This window comes from Aulonocara stuartgranti (genome assembly GCF_965226115.1).
Source record: "Aulonocara stuartgranti genome assembly, chromosome: 23".
Classification (NCBI taxonomy): Eukaryota; Metazoa; Chordata; class Actinopteri; order Cichliformes; family Cichlidae; genus Aulonocara; species Aulonocara stuartgranti.
The window spans coordinates 50,256,304-50,282,025 of record NC_138958.1 but is presented as its reverse complement, the minus strand read 5'-3'; the positions used below and the strand labels follow the sequence as shown (position 1 = coordinate 50,282,025).

Here is a 25,722-nt window from a genome sequence, read left to right as displayed (position 1 = left end):
TGAAAGATGAAAAATAGATATTTGCAAAGTTCTGCCTAAATATGTATTTTACCTGGTTAATGTGTGTGGCGGGGCGTGGTCTGCAGCGGCGAGGTGGACGCACCTGAGCGGCAATCACGCCTCGCCGCCTTAACGTCTGTGCTGTTGTGTTGGTGTGTGTCGGGCTGTGAGCTGCAAAGCTACAGCCGGCTGTGTGCGTACAGCAACAGTGTGTGAAAAGTGGTCAATAAAGAGAAGCTGAAAAGCGTGTTCATGCAAACATCGTCGGGTCTGCCGTGATATGTTTACAACGGGACTTCTGCTCCTGAACCTCTGCGCACAGCGTCTGCAGGTCGGGGCTGTACGAAGTCACTTTCATCTTTACAGGACTGTAAGCTGTCGTCTGTGAGGCGTGAGCGGTGTTTGTTTTTAACATAGTTCACGGTGGAGAACAGCTGCTGACATAATGTGGATCCGAAGATCCATAATTGGCCTACCTGGGGCTGAAAGTCTCGATAAATGCACGGCGTTTCGGCGGGTACACCGGCTTCCACGAGTGTGACGCTTATTTGAACGATGAAAAAATAAAAAATATAATTTTCTTTTTATATTTCAATATCACAAAAATCTTCCAATTTAGAACTACAAGTTAAAAAAGAACATAAATAAAATACACTTCAGCTAAATACTTCTAATTTATTTTCCCAAACCACGAGGAGCCGCACTGTAAGGACTAAAGAGCCGCAGGTTGCCGACCCCTGCATTAGTGTTAGTCAATGTTGCAACTGAACTGAAAAACAAAAGATTTTGGTCAGGTCCAAAGAAACAAAGTCACTATTAATACAACACAACCCCCCCAAAAAGAGCCATGTAGACCCCGGGCTCTATGGGTCTTGTGCTCGGAGCTTGTTCCTGTGCTGCCATGATTAGTGCCTCTGTGCTGTCTTTCAGTCCAGCTTTGTTCAGCCACTGGTAGGATTTCTGGATGTCAGCCACTTCCTCTGCCTGCTGGTGGTGCAAACTGTGTTGTTCTGAGTTTCATTGGACGTCTTTGTCCAAAGCACCAGACAAAGGGCAAAGTAGATGCATTTGCATCAGCAGGAAAATACACCCCAAACTAGCATCATCATTATACAACTTTAACAACTGCCACTAAATGATACTTCATACACAGACCAGTGTTAGGTTAAGTTATGATGTCACTGGCAGAACATTTATAGAAACAACCTTTGAACTCTGAGTCAGCAGCTCTCTTACATGGTCAGCTGAGCTCCATGATTGAAGAACATTGTTGCTGCAGGTTCATTACTGAAGTTTGGAGGTTTTTCTCTGGACCAGTCACTCCTCACAGACACACAGCTGGATACTGGAGACTGTGACCTCTGACCTCTGCAAACACAACCACATTGCATTCATTTCACATCAATTAGTACACCACAAAAGGCATGCAAGAAACACAGTATGAAGGCAAACTTCTGGCTTCAATAACATTCAACAGGTCAGGTGGAAACTTTTCTCAGATTTGATTCATGTTTTTATAGAACGATCCAGCTAAAAAAAATATACCATTAGGTCAGGGGTCAGCAACCTTCAGGACCCAAAGAGCCATTTGGAGTCAGTTTCCACGCAAAAGAAAACACTGGGAGCCACAAATACTTTTTGACATCTAGAATGAAGATAACACTGTATATACTGTTTTTTACCTTTATGCTTTGTGTGAACAACTAAGGTGTGTTGCTTATGAAATCCATGAAGTGCTACAGAGAAAATTACAGGTTATTTATGTAATGAACACATTTGAACTCTTAAAGAAATATAACCAAAGGAAAGACACCCAGCTGAACTAAAATGATGTAGCAAACAAAAGCTGCTGTGAGCCGCCACCCTTATATCTCCTTTGGGCTTTTGGAGCCTTGACCTGACTTTTAAAAAATAATTGGAAAAAAAGCTCTATGCTGCTGAAAGATGAAAAATAGATATTTGCAAAGTTCTGCAGATCGGGGCTGTACGAAGTCACTTTCATCTTTACAGGACTGTAAGCTGTCGTCTGTGAGGCGTGAGCGGTGTTTGTTTTTAACATAGTTCACGGTGGAGAACAGCTGCTGACATAATGTGGATCCGAAGATCCATAATTGGCCTACCTGGGGCTGAAAGTCTCGATAAATGCAGGCGTTTCGGCGGGTACACCGGCTTCCACGAGTGTGACGCTTATTTGAACGATCAAAAAATAATAAAATATAATTTTCTTTTTATATTTCAATATCACAATAATCTTCCAATTTAGAACTACAAGTTAAAAAAGAACATAAATAAAATACACTTCAGCTAAATACTTCTAATTTATTTTCCCAAACCACGAGGAGCCGCACTGTAAGGACTAAAGAGCCGCAGGTTGCCGACCCCTGCATTAGTGTTAGTCAATGTTGCAACTGAACTGAAAAACAAAAGATTTTGGTCCAAAGAAACAAAGTCACTATTAATACAACACAACCCCCCCAAAAAGAGCCATGTAGACCCCGGGCTCTATGGGTCTTGTGCTCGGAGCTTGTTCCTGTGCTGCCATGATTAGTGCCTCTGTGCTGTCTTTCAGTCCAGCTTTGTTCAGCCACTGGTAGGATTTCTGGATGTCAGCCACTTCCTCTGCCTGCTGGTGGTGCAAACTGTGTTGTTCTGAGTTTCATTGGACGTCTTTGTCCAAAGCACCAGACAAAGGGCAAAGTAGATGCATTTGCATCAGCAGGAAAATACACCCCAAACTAGCATCATCATTATACAACTTTAACAACGGCCACTAAATGATACTTCATACACAGACCAGTGTTAGGTTAAGTTATGATGTCACTGGCAGAACATTTATAGAAACAACCTTTGAACTCTGAGTCAGCAGCTCTCTTACATGGTCAGCTGAGCTCCATGATTGAAGAACATTGTTGCTGCAGGTTCATGACTGAAGTCTGGAGGAAGTATTTCTTTGGACCAGTCACTCCTCACAGACACACAGCTGGATACTGGAGACTGTGACCTCTGACCTCTGCAAACACAAACATCAATAACTGATCAGTTCTCTCTGACAGCCATATGATCAGCTGATCCCTCTGTGATATTGTGTCTGCCTCATAACGCTGACAGGTCAGCCAATCATCAGCGGTTTTTTCTGTCTCTGAATGAACTCAGTTTGTTCTCAGCTCTTCTCTCTGATTCTGCTGCACTGACTTCACTTAAACTTACAGAGTTCAGATCTTAGCAAGAAAACAAGTCAATAAAAATCAAACTCAGATCAAACAGTTTGAACCAATCACAGATCAATGATTCTGTCATGGTTATGTTGAAATGACTAATAAAGTTAGTAGTGTTCTTACATTATTGCTGCAGGTCCATGACTGTAAGGTGGAGGTGTTTGTGTAACTCCGTCACTCCTCACAGACACACAGCTGGATGCTGCAGATGCTGCTCCGTCCTCTTCCTCCATCTTCTTGATGTCAGGGTGGAGTTAGTCTGAGAGGTAAACACACACACTCAGAGGTGCTGTTGTACTGGAAGCATCACACTGACGGCTTTCTAATGTTGGAGCTTTGGCCCTAAAGTCCAAACCAGTTATTTTAGAGGCTCAAAGTCTTTAAAAAACACCAAAACCATCACATTATTTAATAAGTACATGATCAGGTGGATGAAGGAACTCAGTGTGTTTGGGATCATCATCATGGTGAGGAGCCCACATGTTACGGCTCCTTTGGAGAGAAGCTGAGGATCACTGCAGGAAGTGAGCTCATGAAACCAAACTGCTGTTTGTGAGCAGGATGACTCTGTTATTGGACCTGCTCTGTGTTCTACATATGATCAATACTTCAAATATCTGTAAACATCTCATCTTATATTTGTTGCACTTGGTCACATCTGTCTTTAAAAATAGATTTTTAATGTCACTGAGAGTTCTTTTCTACCTTTATTGATTTATTTTGGAATAAATTAAATATAAAGGTGCCAAAAACTGCCTGCAGCTTCTGCTCTGTGACAGGAAACTACTGTCAGGCTCAAAATGACTTCAGATTATTCATCACAGAGTGTTTATAGATCACAGGACACGTTACAGTTTTACTGTCGATGTTTTAGTTTAAAAGAATGACGTGATAAGATCTTACTGTGAATCTGCGCGCTCATTGGCTAATACCCTGAGACTGACAGGTGGTTATCCAATCAGCGTGCGGCCTCACACGGACATAAAACTCTTAAAGTTTGTTTTTGAAGGGATTTTCAGATCAGACCTGATGTTTCTGCCTACAGCCTGTTTACCGATATAATCAATATTAGATATCAGAGCAACAGAAACCTCGGTGATCAGGACACCGGCACTGAGAACAGGAAGTGGCTCAAACGTCGCACTTTCATAAAGGCTGTATCCCAATTCAGGGTCTGTAGCCTTAAAGGCTGCATTTTAAGGCCGATTACGTCACAGTGGCGCACCGAAGGCTTTCCCAATTCAAAGGCTGCTCGAAATGCGTCCTTCACAAAGATGTCTAAAATATGTTCTCCTTCATTTCTGTCAAACAAAGCTGTGTGAAACGTTTCCAGCTGTTAGTATCATGGTTATCATGGTTGCTAGGCAACCGGGGCAGCGCGACGGAGGCTAGACCGCCCATTTCACAAGCCTCGTACTTCCGGCCTTAGCGGTCCTTGAGTACGTGGCCCTTGAGGATCGTTGAGGCTGCAGAACCTGAATTGTACAGAGCCCCTCTGATGACATGGCCCAAAAATAAATAAATTGTGGCCACAAAATACTATTTCGTGCCCTCGAAATACTATTTTCGAGGGCACGAAATAGGTATAACGTGCGCATGAAATGCTAATTTGTGGGCATGAAATGGGTATAACGTGGCAACGAATTACGCATTTGTGGCAACATCATATTGATACAATTCCTGGACAGCTGCGTAGAGACACAAGCATGAGAGTAGGCTAAACCTATACACCGTGGACAGAGACGGTATGAGTGAGTTTTATTTTAGGCTGGGAATGAGCTACAATGCATTTTGAAAAGCCTGCAATGCAAGGAACCATTATTACGGAGAGACATTTAAACAGGATACTGAGAGCCCAGCTGCTTTACAGGACCTGGACGCCGGGATAGATTTTATTGTCAACCAACTGCAAGGGCCTGGGAAGGATCACGGTTATTGGTCAAGTGTTTCGTGCCCACAAATTAGCATTTCGTGCGCACGAAGTAGTATTTTGTGGCCACAATTGATTTATTTTTTGGACCATGTCATCAGAGGGGCTCCGAAGAATTGGGATACAGCCTCTGAGATAGAAAGTGTGCGACCGTGAACTCGACTCTCTTTATGACACATACACACACAGACACACACACAGACACTTGTTTTCAGATTTTAGTGAGGACACCAAAAAGCCTCAAAAATATCCTCAAACTCGTGAGGACGGCCATTTTGTGGGACTCTATTAGCCCACATAGTAGCATACCAACTCTTTGTCCTCACAAACATGTCTAAACAGGTACACACACACACAAACACACACACAAACAGGTTTGTCAGGTTCCTCGGCTCGTTCTCTGCGTTCAGTCCATTGAAGGTGATTATTGAGCCAATCACAGCTACAGAGCTCACTGTGACTCTTCTTCTCTCTACAGTCACACAAACAAACACACTCAGAGACTCTGACAGCAAAACTACAACAATGTGGTGTTAACACTCACCCTGCCTCAGCTCCACCGTCCTCCTGCTGCTCTGACGGAGGCTCAGCTGTTTCTCTTCCTGTTCCCACCTGCTCGGGTGGCTCCTCCCCTCTGCAGTTACAGGAAATCAGGTGTGTGTGTCTCTTGTTGAGACTGGTTCTTCCTGCTCTCTCTCTGGTGGTGCAAAAATTTTTTATAGCGGGTGTGTTGTTAGGCTCTGGGCATCTGCATAGACATGTTCTTTTTTTGAGAATGTGAGGACAAACTTGAAAGAGAGACACTGTGAGAGTGGACACATCCACACTGCTGCTGCATCTGTGCTCACCACGATGGCCTCCTTCAGAGAGATGGAGGACTCACTCTGTCTTCTGGCTGATGTAAGTGTTCAGCTTTGAACAGCTGTCGTTCCAGCTGCTTTTAACTTTGTAGTTTCACATTTGTACAGACTTTATATTTTTTATAGACGTGTCATAAACCAGTCCTTAAATCATTTTCATTATCACAGATACAGTCTACACTCTGCATCATGAGCTGGTCAAAGGGATTAATATCGCAAAAGTTGTAATTCATTTCATGTTTCATGTAAACTGCTCTGAGGTCACAGTGACACCAGCAGATGTAGTTACAGCCTCTCTGTCCCCACCATCCCGAGGCTGACGGCGCTCTGTAAGCTCTTCATAGAAGTTTTGCTTCTTTTTTTTGGCTGTCAATCTTTAACGGCTTTGAATCTCAGTGACCTCCACCTCAAGGAGAATTTTACTCAGCTTCCTCCTAATATTTCACAATAAAAGCTGTGCTCAGTGTTTTTGTGAACATGTTGCTTGTGGTGTGAGGCCGAGCGTCCCAGCAGGAAGCGCCTTTATGGCTGTTGTTTGGCTCCTGTGGGACTTTCTGAAAGAGTGTGAGTAAATTCCTGGAGTGCTGCAGTGTTTCTGACAGCAGACTGAGCTCAGACGTGTCTGCCACCGAACCCTCAGTGAAAACACACCAAATAAGACGTGAACTGAAGCAACATGGCCGTCTGCTTTGTGCTCTGTACAATAATCATATTCATGCTATTTATTTCAGACCGTAACAGACCAGCTCAGCTTCCCCGTTCTCCACTGACGTCCTCGCTGTGACCCAGGCCCCAAAAAACAAGTTCCCCTCAGCTGTGGACTTTCTTGGAGCTCCAGAGATCCACCCAGCAAGGTTTAGAATCAGAATCAGAATCAGAATCAGAAAGGGGTTTATTGCCAAATGTTGAGCAGGTTTACAACATCAGGAAATTGCTGCAGTGCTTCAGTGCAAACATAGTGTCATAAGTTGCGCTTAAATAGACATGAAAAAATAAAAGTAAGAATAAGAATTAAAAGTGCTAAGTAGATAGATATATACATGATATATACATGAGTGCAGGTGGTGATCAGTGCCAAACATGGAATGATGCAGTGAACACAGCGTAGGGTGTTAGTGGCGGGAACAGTCATACGGTTATTGTTCATGTGTCCGACAGCAGAGGGGAAGAAACTGTTCTTATGGCGAGAGGTTCTGGTGCGAATGGACCGGAGCCTCCTGCCTGAGGGGAGCAGGTCAAACAGACTGTGACCAGGGTGAGAAGGGTCAGCTGAGATCCGAGCTGCACGCCGCAATGTCCTGGAGGTGTACAGGTCCTGCAGAGATGGGAGTCTGCAGCCAATCACCTTCTCAGCAGAGCGCACAACACGCTGCAGTCTCTGTTTGTCCCTGATAGTGGCTCCAGCGTACCACACAGTGATGGAGGAGGTGAGGATGGACTCGATGATTGCAGTGTAGAATTGCATCATCGTCCGTGTTGGCAGGTTGAATTTCTTCAGCTGCCTCAGGAAGTACATCCTCTGCTGGGCTTTCTTAATGACGGAGGTGATGGGGGTGTCAGTCAGGATGATGGGGGGGGAGTGGGGCTGTGTGCGTCCTGAAGTCCACAATAATCTCCACTGTCTTCTGGGCATTCAGCACCAGGTTGTTGTGGCTGCACCAGGACACCAGACGCGTCTGGTGTCCTGCTGGTGATTTAAAGGTCCTGCTGGTGATTACCTGGGCAGTGTTTTACCTGTGGCTGTGTTCAAACGTGTTCACACCTGAATCCTCACAGCTCCAATCACGTCTGACACATCCTGATAGGAATACTTCAATCAGCGAAGTACTCGAGTAAATGTACTCTGTTACATTCCAGCACTGGTCATATCCACACTGTCGCTCAATGGGGTCGGTGCCCCCACTGTGGGCACGCCCCTGTGTAGGGGCGGGGTTTAAACTTTATTTAAAACAGCGTGACAATAAAGAAATGTTCTTTCCAGAGTTTGTGTGTAAAAATGATCCAAATAAAGGTTGAAATCAAAGTGAAAATGTGCAGAACGTTGTTTATTTTATTTATTTATTTATTTGGCACTTTTAATTACAACAGTGGTGCTGTACAAACATACAAATTACACAATAAAATAGCAATATCAATTAACATCAATGCTAAATAGGTAATAAAAAATGAGTAAATAACTCTCATGTAGTATTAAAAGCCAGTGAGTAAATGCACGATCACCTCTAAGAACCAGCCTCGACCTTGGTGATCTAAGAGCTGTAGGGGGCATATAAGGCTGCAGTAGGTCTGACAGACACCCTGGGACCTGTCTATTCAGTGCTTTATAAGTCGCCAATAAGATTTTAGGCTTTTAACAGTTTTTATTCATTATCAGGAAAAGCATTAAAACATAACAAAGCAGACAAACAAGAGAAAAAACCCCCAAAGGAAATACATTGAAGTCATTATCCCATATGGAAAAGATATATAGAAATCTTATAACGTTTTTATCTGTCTTGTATGAAACTTGTATGAAAAGCATACAGGAGTGAAAGCACATATAAGATCCCTTGAAAAATTATATAATGAAACTTGTATGTTTTATATACTTACTAAAAAATATATGAAAGTAATGAGAAAGTGACCACTTTCATGAGTAAATCATATATGTTTTTACTATTTCTTTTCCATATGGGATATACCTGTGCAAATACACATATTGGGGGTGGGGTGGGGGTGGGGGGGGGGGGGGACTGAAAGAAGAGAGAAACAAACAAAGAAACAAAAAAGAAAGGAAAAGAGAAAATAAATATTTACTCACAGATTTAGAAAAAAAGATAAACTACAAGAGTGAACTGTTGTGCTTTACACTCACTCCATATTTACCTGAGGACATCTTAGAAGCAGCTCCCCCCCCCTCAACAGTTGGGACAGATCATTTGGCAAATAAAAAAAGCAACGGGGACCAAACATTTAGAAACAGATCCTCATTTGGACGGGCTTTATGTTTGCTCGTTGTTTGCTAAAGAGACTTTTCCGCAGCATTTCTCTCCCGACTTCTTTGTAGCACCTTTCACTGTCACACATTTGATCTTTACAGCAGGGCTGTGCCATATCATATACCATACTATAGAATTTTGACATAGTAGCTATATAATGTTACTCCTACTTTATAGATCTCCATCACCCGATCCTCCAAAAACCTCTTGGAGTTGGCAGCACTCGACTGAGCCATTTTGTGCAGAAGAAGATTAAAATGATGCTTTAAACTCCAGATGTTATCTGAGCTCAGATCCTAAAGCCAGACCTCTGCATCTTCATTCTTGTGGAAAAGCAGAGCAGATGTTGTTTTCAGGAGGATGCTGCTATAATGGCTTTAGTTCCTTGCAGGTAATTATGACGACAGCGGAAGCAGCAGGAACAACAAACAGCCCAAACTAACAGACAAACTATTAATGAAAGTCCAACCCAATCTCCTCCATCCCCGTATCCTCCACTATTTGCATCTTCATCTGTGAAACCTGCAGAGCAGAAACAGTGTGTGGACAAAGTTAGCCGGTATGCAGACATGTTTGCTTTTGTTACAGGAGTTTGAAACACATCTGCAGCTCATTCAGAGGCTTTGGGGCCGTACACACTTCATTTTAAATCAGTACAGCCGATCTCACAGCTGCTGGATGTTTCTTTGAATCATAAGAACATTAAGACAAACAAGATGATCATGAAAATCATATTAATGATTGATTTGGCCTACGTTTGATGCTGAACTGCAGTAGCTCCTGACATTGTGCTTTTATTTCGTCTGGGTTAGTTTGCAGCACTGCTGCACAGTTTACATTAAAGTGCACTTTTGCAGAGCAGACGACCCCCTGCACGACTGATGGGGTGAACCAAGGCCCTGCATCAGACAAAGAAGCATTATTTCAACTGTGAGTCATGCAAAGCAGCTCTAGTAGAGTCCTGTAAATGAACAGACTGGATCCCTGTAACGTACCACCTCAGTGACCAGTGGAAACATTCAAATGTTCAGGTAGTCATCCTAACTGACTTGGGGTTTCTGCCAGTGTGTTACAAGTGAAGCAGCTTGCCTGGTCTACACACTGGGACTCGTTTCTTTAAATCACCATTAATACAGTTTCAGCTGCTGACACATTCACTAGTGGGTAGTAATTAAAGCATGCTGCACCACTCATGAGTGCTATCATTCAGCACTCTCATTCATTTGTCTTAAAGCTGGTAATTAAACTCCCTGATGCCTCACTCTGTCTCACTCTTTTCTGTGTGTGAGAGAAAGAAGATGCAGCTGTGTTTCTAACAGCTGCTCTGGAGGAAGCCCTGCAACTCTAGAATCTCACCTGAGTCTGTGACTGTGAGCTTGATGGAGTGCCTGAACTCCTTGATGACTCTCTCACCACAGATGCTGTGGTTGGCTGTAATCTTACATTCATATCTTCCTGTATCGCTGATGCTGATGTTCCTCACAATCACAGAAACGTCTCGCTCCTTCATGGATGAGCGTCTCAGCTCCACTCGGCATTTGAAGGACTCGTGCTGATAGTTCTCATCTGAGTGATGGCTTTGGAAGAACACAGAGCCGTCTGACTCGAGCTCGGGTCTGCTCCACTCTAATGCTGTGATATCTGCATCTGTGGGTCCCCGACACTGAAGAGTGACGTCTTGTTCAGACCTCACTTTGACATCTGTGTGGTCTAAAGTGAGACTTCACTCAAATGTGTGCTCAGATGAAATGATCAGAAGAGTTTCGTGATGAGAACTTAGAGTCAGATCAATATTGCTGCAGTTTATTACTCAAGACTATAAATTTCTATAATTCCATAACTATGAGTGTAAGATTATTATATTATCTTATGCCACGTTGTACCCCTAATTAAAGATTGTGAAATTATTATGTAGTTTTAGTTTGCATTATTCTCCAGACTTAGAAGAAGGTGATAACTATTTGATTTATCAGACTGATTTGTATTACATCAGACTGCTGATTTATGGTGAATGAATGATATTGTTTTATGATGCATGATACTGCTGAGTTATAAGAAATACTGTTTTCAGAGAATCAAGGCCTTATTTGTCTGATTAGAAAAGAACAGAACATGCTGCACAGGAAGCCGAGGTCATAACTCGGGCTCACTGAGAGAGAAAGAATGTGGATGTTTAGCTTGGAGGGGCTGAAGCTATAAGAATGTGAGAAACGCTCAGACACTTGGAGATCAGGCGGACACCCTCCCGCGCTCATCTCCCCATCCGGATGGTTTATGGTCAAAGTGTTTGTCTGGAATAAAGAGATTGTTGATTGAGCATTTATACACCGAGTGCTGTTCTTCCTTCAGCCCAAAGATCAAAGAACTGGAATATTTAACATGAGAAAATCAAGAGGATTTTTTGCATTTTCTGTATATTTTGCAGTAACAGCAGTAGTAGGATGATCCAAACTCACCCGAGGCCTCACTGTGAGCTTGATGAAGCACTGAACGATCTCTCTGTGCTCTTTTTGTTCCTGAACACAATCCGACACTTGTTTGTGCCGTTATCGCTGATGATGACGTTCTTCAGAATCAAAGTGAGGTCTCCATCCTTCAACTCCACTCGGTCTCCAAAGGACTCAGGCTGCTGTCTTTGAAACAAGTTACGATAGAACAGAGGATCCAGGCCACGTCTGCTCCACTGCAGCAGGGTGATGGCTGCAGCTCTGGGACACGGACAGCGAAAGGTGGCCTCTTGTCTGGGCGTCGCTTTGATTTCTGTGTGAGTCATGGACACACACACACCATCAGTGGCTCTGATGCCAATAGACCTGTGTCTGTTTCTGATTGGTCAGAATCGTAAACATGGGAACACTGCCTCTTTCATGTGAACACACTCTTACCTATTGATTGAAAAAGTCTGGGGTAATTTATCAAGTTGAAAAGCACCTTCATGTGACCTCTCATCAGTAGGAGTAACGCAGCTCAGACAGGTAGGTGGGGTGAGAAAATAGAAGGATTTAAAAATAAATACAAGAACTTGGAAATGTTTTCACTGCCCACATGTTTCTATATCAGCACTGCCAGTGAATTTTGTCCCCCCTTTCCTTTAGTCTGTGTGTTGTGGCGTCTCCCCGTGCTTTCTTTTCCTTTTCTCCCTCCTTTTACCACCAATACACCAGCAGATGGCCGCGCCTCCCTGAGCTTGGACCTGCTGGAGGTTTCCTCCTGTTACAAGGGAGTTTTTCCTTCGCACTGTTGCTAAGTGCTTGTTCACAGGGAGCCGTGATTGTTAGCATTTCCTCTGTATTAATGTAAACTATTTCAGTCGAGTACAAAATGCTTTGAGGTCACTGTTCTTGTGATTTGGTGCTAAAAAGATGGAGCAGAACTGAAAGTTTCGGGGACTTTGGTGAGTTAGCCTCGTATGTTGACAAAGGGATAAAATTGCATTTTTTGAAACACACTGTTCTTTACAATCACTGCTCATATTTTTTATAATTTCCTTGTTTGCACATGTTATTAATAATCTGGTATCACAGATGTTTGATGTAGACTAAAGCTCGTCTGCGTCATCATCACCTGACTGCCAGCAGGTGTCAGGCTGACTGTGAACTGCCCGTCTCAAATATACAGTGTGTCATGTTTCGGCTGTGTACAGGCAAGAGAAGGACCCAAACGCAAAACTCACCACGCAGGAATAAAACTCAAAAAGCTGCTTTATTGCAGAATGGCACAAAAATATAACAAAACTAAACTGGGGCATGGATAAACTGACACACAGGGAAACACAGCCATGAGGGAGACTACGACACTGACAAAGAGAAACACAGGGCTTAAATACACTGAGGGATAACGAGGGAATGAGACACAGAAGGAGAGCACAGCTGGGAGTAATCAGGCTGGACGAGACAAGGGAAGCAAAACTAGAAACACTCACATGAGACATGGACCTTCAAAATAAAACAGGAAACACACTGAACTCTAAACATGCAAACTTAACAGCAACTGAGAAGACAGAACATAGGGACCAGAAACATGGTATAAAGAGGTCACAGTAGACACAACATTGAACACAGGGAAGCCATATTACAAAGCCAAAGAACTAAACCTATGATAACCATAACTGAAATCTAGGGAAACAGGAAACAGTACAACAAAGGACTCAAAACATAATCCATAATATAAAAACACGAGATCTCTTCAAAATAAAACAGGAAACACGAGAGGCAGACATGACAACATAAGACAACAGACATGAAACACACGAAGGGCAAGGGAGACTTCACAGGGGTTGAAAACACAAGGGGGAGCTAATAAGCAAACGAACATAGGAAACCTAATAAGCTTAAACATACACTATAAACATCAAAAGAACTAAAACTCAAAACACTGGGTCATAAGACCCAGGATCGTGACACAGTGGCTTGCAAAAATATTCGGCCCCCATGAACTTTTCCACATTTTGTCACATTACAGCCACAAACATGAATCAATGTTAGTGGAATTCCACATGAAAGACCAACACAAAGTGGTGCACACGTGAGAAGTGGAACGAAAATCATACATGACTCCAAACATTTTGTACAAATAAATAACTGCAAAGTGGGGTGTGCGTAATTATTCAGCCCCTGAGTCAATACTTTGTAGAACCAGCTTTTGCTGCAGTTCCAGCTGCCAGTCTTTTAGGGTCTGTCTGTACCAGCTTTGCACATCTACAGACTGAAATCTTTGCACATTCTTCTTTGCAAAACAGCTCCAGCTCAGTCAGATTAGATCAGGGGCGTCAAACTCAATCGCACAGGGGGCCAAAACTCAAGGCACACTTTAGGTCGTGGGCCAAACAAGATAAACATTTATTGAACACACTAAAACAATGTTTTTTTAAACATAAATATGAATAAAAACAGACAGGAATAATATTCCAGATTAAATAAACTTTAAATATTTTGCTCTTCATAAAAATATATCCTGTCAAAATTATGCAAGTTAGAAATATGAACATGCTGCCAAAACCCCCAGAAAAAGCAAAAAAAGCACACACAAGGGCAGTTTCATGTCGGTTACACTTTAACATACGTTTTCAAAAATGTCTTTCCCTGTCGTTGTCCCGTGCATCGATTTAATGTTCAGTATTTCCTCTCCACGGATGAAGATGGCCAGCTGTGCAATGTCCATCATGTCTGTACTTTCATCCACAGCAAGCAATAAAGTTTTTGCTTCTTTCACACAACTGTGTTCTTAAATCAGTGGCCATCTCACAAACCCGATCAGCAATCGTATTTCTGCTCAGGCCCACATTTGCAAAAATCTGCGTTTTGTTTGGACACAAGACGTCGCACAGCTTCATCATGCAGCTCTTCAGAGTGGTATCGGGCTGATTTGGCTCCTCTGCTACAATAAAACTTGCTCTCACAACAGCTTCACTTTGTGATTTTGCTCTGGTGATGTTACACCCTGAAAAGGGGCTGAAAAGGGGATAAGTCAATGACGACGCTCAGACACGATGCTTCTCCTTCAGCAGCTTCATTGCTTCGTGGCCAGAGCTCCCCCTTCCGGCAACGGCAGGCATAACTAATCAATCGTGATCACTAAATCACATGGATTATTCCCCAGGCTCAACAAGTAGATCACAGATTGAATGTTACACAGGTTGTAGTCGCATTAAGGATTATTATCCGGTTGAACATAGTCATGAACTCTTTTAACTATTTTAGCCTGTGTTACATTACATCTCTTTGATGGGACTTCGTTTACCCTTGTTTATACATTTACATATTTGAAATAAATTGAATAATATATTGGGTAACTTTTAACCACAACTTTTTACTCCATTATGAACTTCAACAAATAATCAATCTATCACAGTGACAAACGTCTGCTGAAATGTCAGATTCTTCTTTAGCTCTTCTACTTTCTGTAGTTTCTGCTCTGCATTTAGGTTTTTCAGGTTATCCTGACGTTTTGTCTCGAAGTGCCGTCTTAAATTAAATTCCTTAATTACAGCCACATTAGCTCCACTAATAAGATACATGGGTTTACCAGCATGTCTGTAAACATATATTCAGTCTCCCACTGGCGCTGAAAGGCTCTGCTTTCAGAATCAACTTTTCTCTCCACCATTGTGGGCGGCTAGCTTCAATAACAGAAGTTTGACTTGATTGATGCGGGAATGTTCCCAGTTAGCCTGGGTGCTTCAGCACCCCCCAAAATGAATCAAAGCACCCCCAAAGATTTCTTACTTTTTTGACAATATTTGCTGTTTGTGTGACACACTACTAAAAATATAAAAAGCATTCAGACTTGGTTGAGACGTAACACTTTAACAACAAAAGTATAGATAACCTCCCCCCCCTCCTAAAGTGGTTTGTTCCAGCTCTCCCCTGCTCTGGCTTTAGCGCCCTTTCTGCCAGAGGATGGTGGCTGAGACGCAGCAGAGCGGAGGTGTAAGTGCCTGGCTTAAAACAGGACATATTGGCTGCATTTAACCTTCAGTTACTCTTTATATAGTTAGGTAGGAGTCAGGCCATGTTTCTTTTAGCTGAAAAACATTACACCAGGTAACCTGCAGTGTTGAAAGCGTGTTTTCCCACGATGTTTGCTACCCTACAATCCGTCCTGCTCTGTAGTAAAATCAGCGACATTTGACCGTCCTGTTGCTCCCATTGAAATGTATACAGACTATTTAAAATCTAAAACTTATAATTGTCCGTAGCCTGCTGTTGTTACCACTGTCCTGTTTTAAATGGATGCTAACTAGCTAACTGACTGAATGCCCATTAACCTTATAACTCCTGTTGTGTGTGTGTGTGTGTGTGTGTGTGTGTGTGTGTGTGTGTGTGTGTGTGTGTGTGTGTGTGTGTGTGTGTGTGTTTGTGTACAGAGAGACAGCCAGGTTCATAATGGATATAAGGAAGTTTTTTCAAAAAAAGGAGCCACATTCAGGAAAAAGTGTAAGATCAAATGATCCGTGAATCAAGAATAATGTTGGATCAGTGTTTCAATGTTTATATCTTTTATTAGATGTTCGTGTGGTTTGGTTATTTGCCTTTTGGTTGAAAGTAGACTGAGAGAGGACTTTTTGTTAGTGATCTTAATAGTATTTTTTCATATTAATTTAATTTTTCATCTGATTGAATAGAATCTATTTGTGTATGATTGTCAGTCGAAAGAGGGAGAGAGGAAAGAGGGGAACGTGAGGAGAAAGTACAAGGTCAGGAAGAACCAGGTAAGAAAACAGACAGGGAACAGTGACAGGCACAACAGAAACTGTTAAACTGACAAAGAGAAAAAACCTGATTTTACTCACAATATCTGGAAGTTGTGTTCTCCCTATATTAAAGCTGCTAAACAGAATCTGCAAAACAAACTGGGTTGAAACATTTTGACCCTCTTTAACAACATTCCAACATAACATTATCATTGATTGGGGAGATTAAAATTAATGATATATTTTTATGTGGTTCAGCCACAACTCTACTAAAACCTCAGCCAGTAATAGGTCGGCCAACTTTTGGACCGTCCAGTTGTCTGTACGACTGCCGCAGTACGTGCATCACATTTGCACACTATCAGAGCCAAACAGCCCTGGTGGAGTGAGGAGCTGTAAAGAGAAGCAGATGCTCTGTTTATATTCTACAAATGTTTTAAGCTTGTTTCAAAGATTCTGTACTGCACCTTTAAATGTTTTCCAGAAGCACACATACACTTATCAGTGTTTTTCACACTTTTTACAGTGTGGACCACCTGATAAAAATGTCAAGCTCTCCCAAGCACCACTATGAAAGCATGAAACTCATAAATCTAAAAACACAAAATTAGTATCTGCAGTAAAGATTTTTTCATGCATTGAATCTGTAACACACCCCAAGCAAGAGGGCGGCTGACAGATTATGTCTGGTTCTGAAAAAAACAGATAAATTATGAGATGGACGACAGGTAGTGTGTTTCCTCTCTCGCTTCTGCCAGATCTTTATTTAAACACATTCATGTGTTCACAACAGGTTGCAAAAACTTCTTAACATCTCTGTCTCACATTCCCAAAGCCCCAAATCAGAATAAACTAAAATAGTATAATAATAGTATAAACAAAAATCTAAACAGTCATCTCTGTTGTTTGTTACTAAGAGCTATAAATCACACTTTTTTTCACACATCGTTTGATAAAGTAAACATTCCAGTATTGTACCATATACTAATGGCGTATCTGTGTAGTGGAAATCTCCACATCAACATTGCAGAGCGATCAGAATTATTATAGGTTATTACACTAACTTTAGACAATAACAGTGACAACATATCAAACTGTCTCTGCGAACACATTAACTCAAATATACAGGAGCCGTGGTGTACTTTTGTTACAAGAGGGTGCCTTAAGTTTAGAAAACAACAAAGCTAACAGCTACTCTAGGATGTGGCGAGCTAAGCTAGCTCCTACTCTCGATCGTAACACATTTCAATGAGCAAAACAGACGAATACAGATCCCAGCAAAACAAACTGCTGGTCAGGTTTTACCCTTATTTGGCATGTAAATTATGTGGACCACATGTGTGGCCTTATTACTTACTAACCTGAAAAAAACAGATAAATTATGAGATGGACGACAGGTAGTGTGTTTCCTCTCTCGCTTCTGCCAGATCTGAAGACGAGCAGTAGCGTCACACTAAACCATCTCACTGGGGCGGAAGTGCCCCCTTGTGGCGTAACTAGGGATCACACCACATGTTGGATCTCCAACAAAAATCACAAGATTAAGGCCCTTCCTTAACAAAACTACACCTAAAAGCTTAAATCACATAATGTGACCACACATTACAGTGTGTCACACGCTCCCTGACAAAATAAGAATGGCTCCTGGCATTCAAACCTCAATTTTTCTCAAAAACATTGACACATACACTTATTCAATATAACAAAGGTGTGTATATGTAAGGTGTGTAAGCATATGAAAGGTGAGGTGTAAAGCATGTGGGTGTTGGAATATGATAAGGAACTGTCCATGGTGGCATGTAGGGTGAGGAGAGCGTTGCAACTGTAGGATGAGGCTGGTACGATGGTTCACCCAGTGTTTGGTATGTCAGCATCTGCCTTGGTTTCCTCTCCCTAGTCGACCTTCTCATGTCGCTAGTAGAACATCGTGGAGGGGTGCGTGCAGACAGTTCGTCCTCATTTGGAATTGACAGTTCATCATCTGCACTTTCTGATGGAACTGGGTCATGTAGTGAAAGCGCCTCTGGAAAGTTGTCTCCTAGACTGACTTGATCTTGGCTGACTGGCCGGCCAATACAGCTTTCTTCCCTGATGGGTACCTTCGCATGACTGTTTTCTTCACCGGAGGCTGGGTGGGGCTGTTCTGCAGTAGATATCCTATGGTAAGTCTTTCCTTTGATGGGCTCTCTTTCTTTTACAGGAAGCCTCAACCAGAATTTTCCAGTACTCTCTTCAGAGTCTGAGTCACTTGTTTCAGTCTGTTGCCTCCTCCTGCCTCTGTCCCCTGGCAGGTTGTTTGATTTTGTTTGTCTCTTTGGTGTAGGTTCAGGAATGTGCTGTGGGGCCTCAACTGGTAAGTCATTCACAAGTAGTAACAAGTTACGGTGAAGCACTCTAGTCTTATCCTTATCTCCTGCTTCTCGGTAGACGACATACACGGGGTTGTCAGCTACTTGTGCTTTGACTACGTAGATACTCTTTTCCCAGTATGACTTGAGTTTTCCAGGCCCACCTCTTTCACCAAGATATCTAACGAGGACCCTGTCCCCAGGATGCAAGACGACACCCCTGAGTTTTTTGTCATAGTAGGATTTGCCTCGTGCGCTGGACAGTTTACTATTGTCACTGGCTATCTTGTACGCCTCAGTCATCTTTTCTGCCCACTTTTCAGCATAATGTTTGTGAGACACAGTTTTTTTCTCCCCAACCAGGCCAAACAACAAGTCTATTGGGAGACGGGGGTGATGCCCATACAACAGAAAGTAAGGGGAATACCCTGTTGACTCATGCCGCGTACAATTGTAAGCGTGCACTGTTTGCTGAAGGTGATCTTTCCAGCATTGCTTTTCTTTGTCGCCGAGTGTCCTAAGCATCTGCAAGAGAGTCCGATTAAATCTCTCGGCGGGATTACATTGGGGGTGATACGGTGTGGTCCTTGAGTGTCCAATTCCAGCTTTCTCTCTTAAAGTCCGAAAGAGCTCGTTTTCAAACTCACGACCCTGATCGTGATGCAGCCTGCCGGGATATCCAAAACGCTGGATGAAATCACCAAAGATGCGCTCAGCTGCTGTCTTGCCTGACTTATTTTTGGTCGGGTATGCTTGAGCAAACCTTGTAAAATGATCTACTACGACCAGGATATATTCATATCCACCTCGGCTGGGCTCTAGGTGCAGGTAATCTATGCATACAAGATCCAAAGGTGAGTTTGAAGTGATTGTGCCCATTGGGGCACGGACATGTCCAACCGGTTTTTTTTGTTTTATGCAGGGACACTTCCTTGTGACATAGTTTTCAACTTCCTGTTTCATAAATGGCCAGTAGAACCTCTCTCTAGCTAGGGCCAGTACTCGGTCAGTACCAATGTGTCCCATGTCGTCATGGAGGTATTTTAGTACCTTGGCCTTGTAAACTGCTGGGAGAACAAGTTGCTGTCTTTCAGTAGTACGTCGATACAAAAGTCCATTGTCAAGGCACAGTTTGCTCCATTCATGAAGCAATCTCCTTGCAGCTTTACCTACTGTTTGTCGTATCTCGTTTGTCATTACAGCATTTGTCTCTTTTAGCCGAATGATTTCTCCCACTGCTGGGTCTTCCCTTTGAGCCTTCACCAACTCCTCACTGCTTATGGTTGGAAGTGAAGTTGGGGGGTCTTGGTTCGTGTTAGCAGTAAGAGCCAGGATGGCGACCCAAGCTACATCCTGTTCCTGGGCTGCTTTGGCCCCACCCCATGTGGTTTGCACAACTTCATGAGAGAGCCCCTCAGTACATGCTGTCACGTACTTCTCAATGTCAAGGGGCATGCGGGACAACGTGTCAGCATCTATATTTACCTTTCCTGGTCTGTATTTTATCTCAAACCGGAAATCTGACAACTCCCCAACCCAGCGATGCCCAACAGCATTAAGCTTAGCAGTGCTCATTATGTAAGTCAGAGGGTTGTTGTCAGTATAGATGGTGAAGTGTGGGGCATAATAGAGGTAGTCTCTAAACTTTTCACACACCGCCCATTTAAGCGCCAGAAATTCTAATTTCCCACTGTGCAGGCAATAGTTTTTCTCAGCTGGAGACAGCGTTCTGGAGCCATACCCAATAACCCTTAGCTTACCATCTTGCTGCTGATAGAGTACAGCGCCAAGGCCTTGCTCTGAGGCATCTGTGTGTAGCAAGAAAGGTAAGTGGAAGTCTGGGTAGGCCAGGACTGGAGGGTGGGTGAGCATGTCAATGAGTTGCTCCAGTGCCCCCTGGTGTTCACCAGTCCACACCACAGGAGTATTGGAAGACAGCTGACTGCCTTTGGTTTTCCTCTGGTGAGGTGGTGCTCGTGACATGTCAGACTTGGCTTGGAGAAGCTCATACACAGGCTTTGCGATACGTGAGAAGTCCTGAATATAGCTACGGTAGTAGCTGAGGAAGCCCAGGAGCCGCCTCACATCGCCAACAGTCTGCGGTGTTTTGGCCCTGAGTGACTGCACAGCCTCTAGATCCTTTGGGTCAATTTGCACACCCTCTGCTGATACAAGGCGACCCAAATATCTTACTTGTCTGCAAAAGAGTTCACACTTTTCAGGCCTTAGCTTCACACCGTGATGCTGAAGTGCTTTCAAAACTTTGCGGACGCCCTCAACATGCTCCTCAAAGGTTTTGGCATAGCAGAGGATGTCATCTAGGTAGGGAATGCAACATTCATCCCTAAATGCATCCAGCATCTCCTCCATACTCCTCTGAAAGGCTGCAGGCGCATTGGAGAGGCCGAAGGGTATTCTGACCCACTCATACAACCCCCAGGGAGTTACAAAGGCTGTGAGATGCCTTGAGCCCTCTGCCATAAATCCCTGGTGGTACGCCTTTCCTTGGTCAAGAATACTGAACCAGCAGTGGCCCCCCAGCGTATCGATCAGATCTTGGATACGGGGCAGTGGGTGCCTATCAGGTATGGTTTTCTGGTTTAGTAACCGGTAGTCGATGCACAGGCGTAATGTGCCATCCTTTTTGCGGACACATACAACAGGGGCAGCATAAGGAGATTTTGATTTGATTATCCAGCCCTTTGCTAGAAGGTCCTGGATATACTCCTTTACTTCGTTGAATAATGGCTTTGGAACTGAGCTGTAGGCTTTTTGCACAGGGATGTCATCTTTAAGATTTAGTGACAGCTCTAGGCTTGTAATACAGCCTATATCATTAGCATCCTTTGCAAAAGCAGCTGACTCCTCAAACAGCATTTTCTTTACAACTCCCTGCTGCTCCTCTGTGAGGTGATGTACATCAACGGGTGGATGCCACAATAGAGTGGAACAACTTGCAGTAGGTGGTGCAGTGGTAGGACTCTGAATCTCCAGGTCTCTGTTTGGGAGTGAGTCAGTCTCAACAATTTTCTTGATAGGCTGGATACTGCCAATCAAAGCTTTTCGAGGTAGAATAATGTCGTGTTTTGTCTGGTTTCCTAAAGGCAAATTTACATGTGGAGTTCTGCCCATCTGAACTTCTAAGAGGCCCTCACCCACATCTAGCTGTTGTAACTGTGGGCAATTTTCCTCAGGTTCGAACAGCACTAGTGGGTCGCCAGAGTCAAACTGTGGTGGTACTTTACATTTTACCCAGGTTACGCTACCAGCTGGGATGACTTTGTCTTTCGGACCTGTTCTCAGGCGCCCCTGAGCAGAAACAGGTTTTTTTGTTTGCACAAAATGGACAATAGTCTTTGCTGTGTCATCTGGGATGGACATTGCCCCACCTAGGAGGCGACTTAAAGTGGAAGCTAGCCTTTCTGGTTTTCCCTGAATCACTACTTCAACCACATTGAATCCCAAAAGTGGCATTTCTAAGGGCAACGAGCTCACCAGGAAGGGTACACTGACTGATAAATCTGGGTCCTCATTTCCTGGTAAGTTCAGGGTTATGATCACCCAGCCATCAAAGGGGATTAGCCCTCCATTGACCGCATACACTTCCAGTGTCTTTTTATCCTCCATGAGCTCAATTAGCTCAGTCAGGGGGCGAACGTCAAGATCAGGTAAGTACTTGTCTCTCCAATGGCGGTCTATTATGCTGACTTGGGCCCCAGTGTCCAAGAGAGCATTGACTGCGAGGCCATTGAGAATACACTTAGTCAAAGCTTTCCTACCTATTAATTTGGCAACAGGTTCATTGGTAGGCATCGTGTCTTTTAGGGGGTCAGCAGCAGTTCTCTCACGGCTATGCTTTTTGTTAACAGCAGCTGTTTCAATAGTTGTTTTGAAACTACTGTTCCCCGTCACCTTGTGGGTGGTGTCTGTTTCAGCTCCCCTGTCTGTGAATTGGGACTTGGGAAGGACTCCGGTTACTGTTTGTCCCCCCACAGCAACCGGTTCACGTTTCCCTGCTGCTTAGGGTTTTTTAGGCAACCCACAGCTCTGTGTCCCTGTTCGCCACAAGAGAAGCAGTGTTTACAATCTTGTAACCCCTCCTGCACACATTTTGGACAACCATAACGGCTTCCTCTTCTGGTTGCTTGTGGCTTGGGGGGTAGACAGCTGTATGACTGGCTCCTCTCCACTTTCTCTGCTAGGGTGTCTACTAATTTGGTGAGCACATCTATTTTCTCTGCAAGCTTCTGTACTTCATCTGATTTAGCTCTATGCTCTGTCATGTCTTTCTTTATATTTGCCTGCTTAACCTGTTCTCCCTCAACCTGTAGACTATGTGCAGCAGCTTGTCTTGAGCGTTGTGTTGACCCCAAACGCCTTTGTCGTTCACTTTCATCACTTGTTACCCTCATGACATGCTTTAGGATTGTCTCATCTGTAACTGTGTTGTCTGAAAGTAAAGGTTTAAGCTCCCTGCGAATATCGTTGTACTTGTGTCCTATTCCCTGATACACTGTGTGTAGGAAGACATCTTGTACTGTATCTGGGCTATACCTGATATCAGTCCCTGGCTGTTTTGACCCAAACAATATTCTTTGCTTCAGTCCAATAACACGGTAGAGGAACTGCTGAGGGGTTTCATGCTCATTTTGTTTGGCACACATTAGTTCTTGGAATAGTTCTGTGCTATTCCTCTCACCTAAGTGCGACTGGAGGAACCCCTTGAGCTCAGCCACAGTCATGTCTTCTTTATTGACCAGCATGTCCTTGAAATCTCCTGGCTTTATTATCCTTAGCACACCTCTCACGATCTCAGACTCAGTGAGATTGTCCTTTATCCCCTCCTCTATCTGTCTGCAAACACTGTTAAAGCTTATATCGGATGAGTGATCTCCAATTTGGCCTCCTTGAACTTTGAATTCACGGCGATGGATGTAGGACAGATCCTTCAATGATACTACTTGTTCGGGTCCTCTGTGTCTGGAAACGTCCATCTGTGTCTCAGAGTGATGTGGGACTGAGAGTGTAGGTTGTGCTGTAGCTTGAGGTGTGGGAATGTGCATCAGCCTACCAAGCTTTCGGCTCAAATCCTCATAGTCTAACAGCATCTTTTGGACATTCTCTGGTGAAACGTCACAACTGAGTTCATTAGTTGTCTCAGTGATTAGCTTGGCGTTTGCTGTTACAGGAGTGGTTACATTTGTTACATCAGAAAATAGTACATCAGTGTTAGCTGGTTGGGCTGATGCAGTAGGTGGGACAGTGATAAGTGGGGACATTGGCTTTGTATTTACACTTGACCCAGCAGGTAAAATTACACTACTTTGCGACTGAACAACCTCATCGACAACATCTTTTAGGGCTAGTAGTTCTCCCATGCCCCTATCCTCAGCATCTAATAAGTTCTTACTGTACATAAAGGCGTGGATGTACTCGAAACATCCCTCTGCGTCTCCGCTGGAAAGCTCTGCAGCATCTTTGCCTGGAGCAGGGCTGACTGTAGAAGCAATCTGGAAAAGTTCGTTTGATGACAGCGACAGTAGGCTTTTCCTGATGTCCCATACCAGGCTTTTCCTCTCCTGGTCTGCCATGACGACGTCTTCCCCAGTCTCTTGCAGTAGGTTGCTTTTGGGTCCAGCCCTCTTCCTCACTTGGTCTCAGCTTGTCTCACACAGACAGCTCACTTTGGGGCAGCCGGCATCACGCTGTCAGCTTTACCAGCACGAGGTGTTGTAGGTTGTGGGATTAGCTCATGGCAATGTGGAGAGCCAATCCCGGACGAGCCCCCAAGAATCTGTAACACACCCCAAGCAAGAGGGCGGCTGACAGATTATGTCTGGTTCTGAAAAAAACAGATAAATTATGAGATGGACGACAGGTAGTGTGTTTCCTCTCTCGCTTCTGCCAGATCTTTATTTAAACACATTCATGTGTTCACAACAGGTTGCAAAAACTTCTTAACATCTCTGTCTCACATTCCCAAAGCCCCAAATCAGAATAAACTAAAATAGTATAATAATAGTATAAACAAAAATCTAAACAGTCATCTCTGTTGTTTGTTACTAAGAGCTATAAATCACACTTTTTTTCACACATCGTTTGATAAAGTAAACATTCCAGTATTGTACCATATACTAATGGCGTATCTGTGTAGTGGAAATCTCCACATCAACATTGCAGAGCGATCAGAATTATTATAGGTTATTACACTAACTTTAGACAATAACAGTGACAACATATCAAACTGTCTCTGCGAACACATTAACTCAAATATACAGGAGCCGTGGTGTACTTTTGTTACAAGAGGGTGCCTTAAGTTTAGAAAACAACAAAGCTAACAGCTACTCTAGGATGTGGCGAGCTAAGCTAGCTCCTACTCTCGATCGTAACACATTTCAATGAGCAAAACAGACGAATACAGATCCCAGCAAAACAAACTGCTGGTCAGGTTTTACCCTTATTTGGCATGTAAATTATGTGGACCACATGTGTGGCCTTATTACTTACTAACCTGAAAAAAACAGATAAATTATGAGATGGACGACAGGTAGTGTGTTTCCTCTCTCGCTTCTGCCAGATCTGAAGACGAGCAGTAGCGTCACACTAAACCATCTCACTGGGGCGGAAGTGCCCCCTTGTGGCGTAACTAGGGATCACACCACATGTTGGATCTCCAACAAAAATCACAAGATTAAGGCCCTTCCTTAACAAAACTACACCTAAAAGCTTAAATCACATAATGTGACCACACATTACAGTGTGTCACATATACATTCTACCACAGGCAAAGTTGCCTCCATTTTTATATTTGTTTTTTAAATATTTTGTAATAATTTATTTGTAATAATTTATTTATTTATTAATGTAATTATATTTTTTATGTATCTGTATTATATTATACAAACACATTAAAAGTGAATCTCTGTCCAAAATATGCACTCAGTTTACTTCTTTCTCACTATGAGCATCATTCATTATTCTCCTCCAGTAATTAAGGTTAGGATATGTATTTTTTTTATTCCAATCCATTCTTCTTTGGCAGCATTTAAATAACCTTGATCAGAATTGATGGTTTTGTTACAGACTTTTCAAAAAAGTGTTTTGCTTTTTTTTCACAAATGTGGGATTAAATTGTTAAAATGTACAAAACAGTGATGTCATGTTTTGTGACGAGGACCCAGGCACAGAGAGACTTGATG

General features: G+C 43.2%; 1 protein-coding gene and 1 long non-coding RNA gene across 2 annotated transcripts in view; one reads left to right on the top strand and one right to left on the bottom strand.

The window, feature by feature from the left end:
• The window catches only part of LOC309701485 (NACHT, LRR and PYD domains-containing protein 12-like), a 1,029,495-nt gene that overhangs the window by 312,197 nt on the left and 691,576 nt on the right, over positions 1-25,722 (bottom strand). The window lies entirely within an intron of this gene.
• Positions 15,389-16,445, top strand: LOC309701615. Its single transcript, XR_014275175.1, has 3 exons — positions 15,389-15,479; positions 15,849-15,918; positions 16,131-16,445. It is a non-coding gene; the product is annotated as an uncharacterized lncRNA (long non-coding RNA).